This window comes from Bos grunniens, chromosome 5 (assembly GCF_055505025.1).
Source record: "Bos grunniens cultivar Pamir isolate PY7600 chromosome 5, Bosgru_T2T1.0, whole genome shotgun sequence".
NCBI lineage: Eukaryota > Metazoa > Chordata > Mammalia > Artiodactyla > Bovidae > Bos > Bos grunniens.
Genome location: NC_141169.1, coordinates 16,326,330 through 16,337,294, shown reverse-complemented (window position 1 = coordinate 16,337,294; position 10,965 = coordinate 16,326,330). Strand labels below are relative to the sequence as shown.

The window sequence follows — 10,965 nt, the reverse complement described above, 5'->3', positions numbered from 1 at the left end:
TAATGTACAGTCAGTACTACAAATTTTCTGTTTTGAGTTTTGTAACTTTGTGGCATTTTAGATAATGTTGTGTTCATACTTTGTTGTGTAGAGTAAGAGAATTGTACTGAATAAACCTAGGATTAGAGTGCAAAACAACAACAACAACAAAAAGAATCCAAATGTCCAACAAGTGGAGAGTGGATGATATTTGTGGCGGTCAGATTCCCAGATGCCTCTGCCAGAGAGTCCCTGTGACTTTATGGGTGCTGAGCCCTGTTGCTTGGCTGGGCCCCTAAGTAAGTTGTCATCCGTGGAAACATAGTCTCAGGATCAATGAGCAACACCAGGAACTTCAACTTTGACATAGGTTGGCTGGGCTCGGATACATGTCGAAGGGACACTGCTCCAGCCTTCCATCATCTCAGTGCAGCTGTTCTGGGAGCTGTCCGCATTGCCGCCAGCATCAGCAGACTTGGACTTGACACTCTCCCCTTGGCTGTTGGCGAGGATGTTTGGACTTCCGCCTCAGATACCGGATCCTCCTTGTCCCCCATTACTGCAGAGGAAGAGTCATTGGTTAAGCCATTGCTCTCCACGGAACCCATTTCTCTGCTGCTCTGCAGAGTCAGGACAAGAGTAGCGAGACCCGCCTTCACTGGGGCATCCAGGGACGCCACCGTGGCCAACCCTAGAAGAAGGTGATGACAAGCGGATGCCGGGAAGCCGCTCGGAGACCTTCGAGGAGCTCCCAGGGACCTCCTGGGCGCAGACTTGATCTACATCGATGACTTCAACAACATCCCTATGACAGAGGGCACCATTTCCCCTGATCATCCGTGGCTCAGGACCCATAAAGTTACAGGGATTCTCCGCCAGAGGCATCTGAGAATCTGACCGCCCGTGTGCATTCAAATGCTGGTAAACTTCTTCCAGCAGATCCGGCATTAATGCTGCGTCTTTACCCGCATGTTGGTTGGGTGGACCCCGAGCTGCGTCTTCAGGCTGCCTTCGGTGGAGAAGGCCCAATCACAGATTTTACACTGGAACGGCCTCTCCCCGGTATGAGTACAGTGACGCCTCTTGAGGGAGCTTTGGCAGCTTAGGACAGGGTGGCAAGTGAGACATTTGTTGGGGTTGAGGGCGGTCTTGTGGATGTTCTCCACCTCTGCTGCAGTTTCAGGGTCTCTGACCCTAGCTCAGTGTCCCACTCCCTTGGAAGCCACCAACCCTTGGGGAATTACGGTTTGGTTCCATCCGATAGGATGAATCCATCCTCACTTTTTGGAGAAGGCCTGGAGTGCAGGTGGTTAGGCAGTGTGCCATCCATGAGATCCTTGGGGTTAGTCCCAGAAGAGAGATTCTGAGGAGTGGGCTGAGTTGGGGGTACTCTATACTTATTTCTGCAGTGACACGTATGCAGGTAAGTGGACAAGGCCTGTGGTCTATTTAGGGACCTGTTTTGTATTCTTCCAACCCCAAACCCAGTTTTCTTTTGTTTTTTGAAAGTACTATTTTTTAAAGCCAAGGTTGTAGAATTCCAAAATTCTTTTCAACCTTGAAACCTTAAATAGGATGCTTTCAAGTAGACTAATTTTAGTCATTAGAGAGTCAGTGTGTGAGTGTTGCTGCTTATTTAAACACAGTTCAGGTGGTGCCCCAAGAGCACCAAGATCCTCCAGATGCTTTCCAGATGCCTTCTTCTTCCTAAAACCAGGAGAGGTGAACACCAGAGCAGGGAATCTCAGGTGACGTAGCTTAGCTCACCAGTGCCTATCCTGTTGAAGAGCTGGGGTCCATTCTTGAAGAAAGAAACTCAAGGAAGAGTGTCTTTTCTTATTATATATACTAGTAAGTACATGCACTGATTTGTACTAAAATCCCCTTGATTGTGACTAATGCCAAATGATAATGAATGTTTGTTTGTTTGTTTGTTTTCCTTTCTGGTATTGCATGAATGCTACCAAGTTAGAACAGGCAAGTACTAGATGTGAAAACTTTAATTTATCTACCTCATTCATGTGTCATTTTTGAAGTGATTAGTCTCTGTTTTCCTATTTGATGATTGCTGTGGTGCTGGAGTGGAGAAGGCAATGGCACCCCACTCCAGTACTCTCGCCTGGAAAATCCCATGGATGGAGGAGCCTGGTGGGCTGCAGTCGTGGGGTCACTAAGAGTTGGACATGACTGAGCGACTTCACTTTCACTTTTCACTTTCATGATTGGAGAAGGAAATGGCAACCCACTCCAGTGTTCTTGCCTGGAGAATCCCAGGGACAGAGGAGCCTGTTGGGCTGCCATCTATGGGGTCGCACAGAGTCGGACATGAATGACGTGACTTAGCAGCAGCAGCAGTGGTGCTGGAGAAGACTCTTTTGAGTCCCTTAGACTGCAAGGAGATCCAACCAGTTCATCCTAAAGGAGACCAGTCCTGGGTATTCATTGGAAGGACTGATGCTGAAGCTGAAACTCCAATACTTTGGCCACCTCATGTGAAGAGTTGACTCATTGGAAAAGGCCCTGATGCTGGGAGGGATTGGGGGTTGGAGGAGAAGGGGATGACAGAGGATGAGATGGCTGGATGGCATCACCAACTCAATGGACATGAGTTTGAGTGAACTCTGGGAGTTGGTGATGCATAGAGAGGCCTGGCGTGCTGCGATTCATGGGGTCGCAAAGAGTCGGACACGACTGAGCAACTGAACTGAACTGAACTGAAGTACTCCTAGGCCCTGTGGGAAACCTAAGAGTTGATGTATTGGTGGGAGCAGCTGAAAGTACAAGATATTGTTGTGATTCCTTTTTTTCTTAATTCCCTTTCTATATAGATGATATTAAGTAGACAATAAAGCATTACTTTTGAGGATTTAACAAGGAAGGAGAAAGACTCACGTTTCTGGGTGGAGAAGTCTCTGGCCCTCTATGTTTATGAGTGGATCATGACTGTTCTCAAATCTGCCTTTCAATAATGGCACTTAACTTTAGAATCCAAAGAAATTTTTTGTTTTGCCAAGTTGTGCCTTTCCTTCTGGAATTTTAAGTGAACACATTAGTAGTCCCTGTTTACACTGTGAAGTGGCTATTGTTACAGAAAATACATCAGAAGCTTTCTCACTTGTTAAGTTAATAATGTCTTGTGAATGTATGATTTACAGAGAAATCCCTATAGTTTTTACCTGCTGGTGCTGTCTGTCAGCGGAGAAGGCAATGGCAACCCACTCCAGTACTCTTGCCTGGCAAATCCCATGGGCAGAGGAGCCTAGTAGGCTGCAGTCCATGAGGTCGCTAGGAGTCGGACACAACTGAGCTACTTCATTTTCACTTTTCATTTTCATGCATTGGAGAAGGAAATGGCAACCTACTCCAGTGTTCTTGCCTGGAGAATCCCAGGGATGGGAGAGCCTGGCAGGCTGCCGTCTGTCTATGGGGTCGCACAGAGTCAGACACGACTGAAGCGACTTAGCAGCAGCTGTCTGTCAGAGGCCAGGGGCGGTGGCCAAGAGGAGCTACCCTATGCCTGAGGCCAGGGACAATGGCCGGGAGGACCAACCCCACGTCCGAGGAGTGGTGGCTGCACAGGCGCAGGAGGGCCTAGAGGAGTTATCCCACATTGAAAGTCAGGAAGGGTGGTGGTGAGGAGATACCCCTCATCCAAGGTAAGGAGTAGCAGCTGCGCTTTGCTGTAGCAGCCGTGAAGAGATACCCCACATCCAAGGTAAGAGAAACCCAAGTAAGATGGTAGGTGTTGCAAGAGGGCATCAGAGGGCAGACACACTGAAACCATACTCACAGAAAAGTAGTCAATCTAATCACACTAGGACTACAGTCTTGTCTAACTCAATGAAACTAAGCCATGCCCGTGGGGCAACCCAAGACAGGCAGGTCATGGTGGAGAGATCTGACAGAATGTGGTCCACTGGAGAAGGGAATGGCAAACCACTTCAGTATTCTTGCCTTGAGAACCCCATAAACAGTATGAAAAGGCAAAATGATAGGATACTGAAAGAGGAACTCCCCAGGTCAGTAGGTGCCCAATATGCTACTGGAGATCAGTGGAGAAATAACTCCAGAAAGAATGAAGGGATGGAGCCAAAGCAAAAACAATACTCAGTTGTGGATGTGACTGGTGATAGAAGCCAGGTCTGATGCTGTAAAGAGCAATATTGCATAGGAAGCTGGAACGTCAGGTCCATGAATCAAGGCAAATTGGAAGTGGTCAAACAAGAGATGGCAAGAGTGAATGTCAACATTCTAGGAATCAGCGAACTCAAATGGACTGGAATGGGTGAATTTAACTCAGATGACCATTATATCTACTACTGCGGGCCGGAATCCCTCAGAAGAAATGGAGTAGCCATCATGGTCAACAAAAGAGTTCGAAATGCAGTACTTGGATGCAATCTCAAAAACGACAGACTGATCTCTGTTCGTTTCCAAGGCAAACCATTCAATATCACAGTAATCCAAGTCTATTCCCCAACTGGTAATGCTGAAGAAGCTGAAGCTGAAGTTGTAGGTTCTATGAAGACCTACAAGATCTTTTAGAAATAACACACAAAAAAGATGTCCTTTTCATTATAGGGGACTGGAATGCAAAAGTAGGAAGTCAAGAAACACCTGGAGTAACACGAAAATTTGGCCTTGGAATACGGAATGAAGCAGGGCAAAGACTAATAGAGTTTTGCCAAGAAAATGCACTGCTCATAGCAAACACCCTCTTCCAACAACACAAGACAAGACTCTACACATGGACATCACCAGATGGTCAACACCGAAATCAGATTGATTATATTCTTTGCAGCCAAAGATGGAGAAGCTTTATACAGTCCACAAAAACAAGACCAGGAGCTGACTGTGGCTCAGACCATGAACTCCTTATTCCCAAATTCAGACTTAAATTGAAGAAAGTAGGGAAAACCACTAGACCATTCAGGTATGACCTAAATCAAATCCCTTATGATTATACAATGGAAGTGAGAAATAGATTTAAGGGCCTAGATTTGATAGATAGAGTGCCTGATGAACTATGGAATGAGGTTCATGACATTGTACAGGACACGGATCAAGACCATCCGCATTGAAAAGAAATGCAAAAAAGCAAAATGGCTGTCTGAGGAGGCCTTACAAATAGCTGTGAAAAGAAGAGAAGTGAAAAGCAAAGGAGAAAAGGAAAGATATAAACATCTGAATGCAGAGTTCCAAAGAATAGCAAGAAGAGATAAGAAAGCCTTCCTCAGCAATCAATGCAAAGAAATAGAGGAAAACAACAGAATGGGAAAGACTAGAGATCTCTTCAAGAAAATTAGAGATACCAAGGGAACATTTCATGCAAAGATGGGCTCGATAAAGGACAGAAATGGTATGGACCTAACAGAAGCAGAAAATATTCAGAAGAGATGGCAAGAATACACAGAAGAACTGTACAAAAAAGATTTTCACGACCCAGATAATCACGATGGTGTGATCACTGACCTAGAGCCAGACATCCTGGAATGTGAAGTCAAGTGGGCCTTAGAAAGCATCACTATGAACAAAGCTAGTGGAGGTGATAGAATTCCAGTTGAGCTATTCCAAATCCTGAAAACTGATGCTGTGAAAGTGCTGCACTAAATATGCCAGCAAATTTGGAAAACTCAGCAGTGGCCACAGGACTGGAAAAGGTCAGTTTTCATTCCAATCCCAAAGAAAGGCAATGCCAAAGAATGCTCAAACTACCACACAATTGAACTCATCTCACATGCTAGTAAAGTAATGCTCAAATTCTCCCAGCCAGGTTTCAGCAATACGTGAATCATGAACTTCCTGATGTTCAAGCTGGTTTTAGAAAAGGCAGACGAACCAGAGATCAAATTGCCAACATCCGCTGGATCATGGAAAAAGCAAGAGAGTTCCAGAACAGCATCTATTTCTGCTTTATTGACTATGCCAAAGCCTTTGACTGTGTGGATCACAATAAACGGTAGAGAATTCTGAAGGAGATGGGAATACCAGACCACCTGACCTGCCTCTTGAGAAATTTGTATGCAGGTCAGGAAGCAACAGTTAGAACTGGACATGGAACAACAGACTGGTTCCAAATAGCAAAAGGAGTACGTCAAGGCTCTATATTCTCACCCTGCTTATTTAACTTATATACAGAGTGCATCATGAGAAACGCTGGACTGGAAGAAACACAACCTGGAATCAAGATTGCCGGGAGAAATATCAATCACCTCAGATATGCAGATGACACCACCCTTATGGCAGAAAGTGAAGAGGAACTAAAAAGTCTCTTGATGAAAATGAAAGTGGAGAGTGAAAAAGTTGGCTTAAAGCTCAACATTCTGAAAACGAAGATCATGGCATCCGATCCCATCACTTCATGCGAAATAGATGGGGAAACAGTGGAAACAGTGTCAGACTTTATTTTGGGGGGCTCCAAAATCACTGCAGATGGTCACTGCAGCCATGAAATTAAAAGACGCTTACTCCTTGGAAGGAAAGTTATGACCAACCTAGATAGCATATTCAAAAGCAGAGACATCACTTTGCCAACAAAGGTGTGTCTAGTCAAGGCTATGGTTTTTCCTGTGGTCATGTATGGATGTGTGAGCTGGACAGTGAAGAAGGCTGAGTGCTGAAGAATTGATGCTTTTGAACTGTGGTGTTGGAGAAGACTCTTGAGAGTCCCTTGGACTGCAGGGAGATCCAATCAGTCCATTTTGAAAGAGATCAGCCCTGGGATTTCTTTGGAAGGACTGATGCTAACGCTGAAACTCCAGTACTTTGGCCACCTCATGCGAAGAGTTGACTTATTGGAAAAGACTGTGATGCTGGGAGGGATTGGGGGCAGGAGGAGAAGGGGACGACAGAGGATGAGATGGCTGGATGGCATCACTGACTCGATGGACATGAATCTGAGTGAACTCCGGGAGCTGGTGATGGACAGGAAGGCCTGGAGTGCTGAGATTCATGGAGTCACAAAGAGTCGGACATGACTGAGTGACTGAACTGAACTGAACTGTCTGTCAGAGAAGAAATTTGGGTTTGTTTTTTTAAATACATTTATTCTCATTTTGCTCTTGTATTATTCCACTTATCAAGGAAAATAGAAATTGGTCAAAAACTCTACCAAAGATTTTTCAAAGATTTAAATAATTAATTCAAGTCTATGGGGAATCTAAAGTTGAAAATTTAACCCAGGAAGTAGCCATTTCATGTCTTTCTGTGGATCTGATTGCCCATCCTAAAGTGACACATGTAATTTTCCATATAATTTTGTTTTATTCTTTAGTCCTGCTTACTGAGTTAAATTATTTTGTTAGTTCATTTTTTTCCCTTATTTATTATTGTCTCTATACCTGGGTCTAGAAATGAGACTTCTAAGAGCAGTGACCTTGGATAGCTATTCTCCTTGGATTTCTAGCACTTACAACCTTGTCAGGCATATAATAGAAGTACATGAAATAAGTTAGTGTTGGTGCAGTTGATATTTTTTGAAATGCGTACATGGACAATGTCAAGAAATATTATATGAAAGGGAGTTCTCTGGTTCAATAAGTTTAGGAAATCATATACCTTACATTTCCTCATGGTGACATTTAAGGGCTGAGTGTGTTAATTGCTCAGTCGTGTCCAACTCTTTGTGACCCCATAGACTGTAGCCCACCAGGTTCCTCTGTCCATGGATTTCTCCAGGCAAGTATGCTAAAGAGGATAGCCATTCCCTTCTCCATGAGATCTTCCTGACCCAGGATTGAACGTGGGCCCCCTGCATTGCAGACAGAATTTTTACCATCTGAGCTACCAGAGATGCCCTCAGAATCCAGAAGTAAAATGAGTTGTTTAAACAACATTGCTTAGAGGAGCGTTTTCCAAATTTTGTGTCATACTTTCTTGTGAGTAGCAGGCCAGAGTCTTGCCAAAAATGAACAATCTGAAAAATAAATCCTGAAGAAGTCATGGCAGACTCAGCAAAACATACAAGCCTTAGCAGATTGTGGAAATGTTTCATGGACCTGAATTCCCAAGTCTCCAATTCCACCTGGAAGACACAATGGAATAGCTCATGGTGCTATTCTGCTTGCCCCGGTAGGGATCTTTCTAGTGTTCTTCAAGCCTCTTACATGTCACTATGAAACCTCAGCATAATCACCTTACATTGGTGCAAAAGTTACTTTTTGAAAGCTGAAGCTCCTTGATTTCACATCCAAGTTTAGGATAAAATTGCTCCCTATAGCCCCATCCATAGGAAACTGCTTATAAATATGACCAGGCATCAAAACTGTGGCATTCCATTAAACCTAAAGTGTAATGAGCAGTCGCAGGACATGCACAATTGTTTATGTGCAATCTGAAAACCTTTTATTAAAAACAAACATTCATATCCCGGGGAACTAGTGTTACATGTAAATATTTTAAAAACACTTGGCTATGCAATCCAATATATATACATTAACTGAATATTTGGGGTGAAAATACATTGACAGTGTCTCAGTTTTCATTGATACATCATGTAAGTGTAATCAGTGCCAATTAACTTGATACTTTTCAGGCCATCCTGACCTGGAGGTAAAAATTGGTTCACTTTTTATTATTTGAGAAAAAATCTTCAAGATATACAAAACTTTGGATTTCATTAACTTTTCCTCTTATATTGCAAGATTGAGCCATTTCATCACTTCCTGTCACTGAACTGTAGAAAGGAGAGAGGCTTTATTCCATCACTCCCAAATTGGCATTGATTTCTCTACTCCCTTATGAAATCCCAGAGGCTATTTTCCTTTACGTATTTATGGCAATCTTTCTGACTCCTAGGCCAGAGCATTTGGCTGAACTTATTATTCTACCCCTTAGTTAATAAGTGTAACCTTGCTGCAGAGGCAGAATGCTTCTAGGAGCTATTTTCTCTAGCTTTTAGTCACAAATAATGGCGGCAATGGAAGGTTTTGCATCATTACACATAATTCCTCGGAATTGATGCAGCATGCTGATTGCTTCAATAAGAGCTACAGTGAGAATGATTCTCAGAAATCATCTATTGCCAAAAGCACAGGAATGACCCAGGTCGAAGTATAGCCCACCACAAAGAGATGAGAGATTCCTTTCAAAGAGCAAGGCAGCGATGTACTGGGTACTTTTCATCTTTGCATTTTGTTGAAGGATTCAAATAGAACTGTGTACTTATTTCAAAGACTGTTTAGGTTCCTGAGAAGAGGGCAAAATAAGATTCACAGTAGTCCCTTTGCATCAAATCATAGATTTTTTGAAGTTATCATGCTCCTTTGTAGTTCACAGAAATGTCCAAAATATATGTTGGTTCTTTGTCCATAAATATAGAGAGATTCTGACTCTGGTCTCAGCACGTTAACTTATTACATGATTTCCCAAACTAGGATTGAAAAACAGCTAAAAATGAAAAGGTCATCGGTGGCTGGTGGAAAACAAGATTAGTTTGGAATAACTCTAGCAGTTCTTCAATCTAAACATTTTTTTAAAAAGTTCCCATCCAAAATACCCTTATTCCAAATCTTGCCCTCTATAACTCCAGGCAGTCCGACATAGAAATATGCACACTGTGTTAGGTAGGAAATGGATTTTTAAATTGATTGTTACTGGAATGAGAGACAATGAGAGAAAGAGAGTGACATAACAGGGTGAAGGTCAGCCTCTGTCACTTTCATATTTTATTCTGAGAGGTGAGGATGTTATAGCATTTCCTTTAATGAGTTTCATGACTGTCTTCCATATAGTACTTCCCTATACCCTTACAAATAGTTAAATAATATTATGAATGAATGTGAGTCTTCTCATTTTTCTTCAACAAAGTTCAATATACAGTCCTAAGTTCTCTTCTCTATTATTGTTCACTAATTAATATCAGTAATGCATAGGCCATCAAATACTATCTATATAATTATGATTTTTAATTTCACAATCTGTACCTCCAGCTTGACCTTTCCTTAAAATTCTATCTCCTTTATTCAGCCACTTACCAGACAATTTACATTTGGGAATATCGAAGGATGTCTCAGACATATATGAAACCCAATACGAGCCAAGGTCAACTCCTGAACTGTGACTTCCCTATTGTTGTTGATTGAATTGTGTCCCTTCAAAAATCCTATGTGGAAGTCTTAACAACAGTACCTCAGAATGTGAACTTTTTTGGAGATAAGGCAATTGCCAATAAACTTTCCCAGTTTATTGGGTAAACAGTCTTCCTGCAATGCAAGAGACGTCGGTTCAATCCCTGGGTTGGGAAGATCCCCTGGAGAAGAGAATGATAACCCATTCCAGTATCCCTCCCTGGAGAATTCCATGAAGAGAGGAACCTGGGGGGCTACAGCCCATGGGTCACAAAGAGTTGGACATGACTGAGCAACTAACACTTCATTTAATTGTAATAAGTTTCGATGAGGTCATACTGAAGTAAGGTGAGCTGCTCATCCAGAATGATGGTGTCCTTATAAAAAGGGGACATTTGGCCACACACACACACACACACACACAGAATGCCAGTGAAGGTGAAAGCAGAGCTTGAGCTGATGTTTCCATGAGCCAAGGAGGGCCAGCAATTGGTAGCAAACAACTAGAATCTACAGAAGAGGCAGATTCTTCCTCACAGCCTGCAGAAGGTGCCTATCCTACAGATACCTTGAGCTAAGACTTCAAGCCTCCAGACTGTGAGACAATAAATGTCTGCTCTTTAAGCCATTAATTCATGATACTTTGTTCTAGCAGCCCTGGGAAACTAGTACATCTACCTACGCACTCCCCAAACTCAACAGTAACCACTGAACAGAAAACAAATGAGACAACATCACTGTCTTTTAGTGCATCTTGATTCCTCAGGCTGGAATCCTAGGAGTCATTCATTCCACTCAGTAGCGAATCAAGATAATCCAGCCTTCGTATGCATAAAATTCTCTCACCTATTTGAAGTCACTTATGCTCCTCTTAAAATTTCTTTTTTCAAAGATATGAGCCCCAATCCCTTATGCTGCT

General features: G+C 42.9%; 1 pseudogene; it reads right to left on the bottom strand.

Annotated features, from left to right (window-relative positions):
• Positions 1–239: 239 nt before the first annotated feature.
• On the bottom strand, positions 240–10,441 carry LOC147371351 (sal-like protein 4 pseudogene; annotated as a pseudogene).
• Between the last annotated feature and the right edge of the window lie 524 nt (positions 10,442–10,965).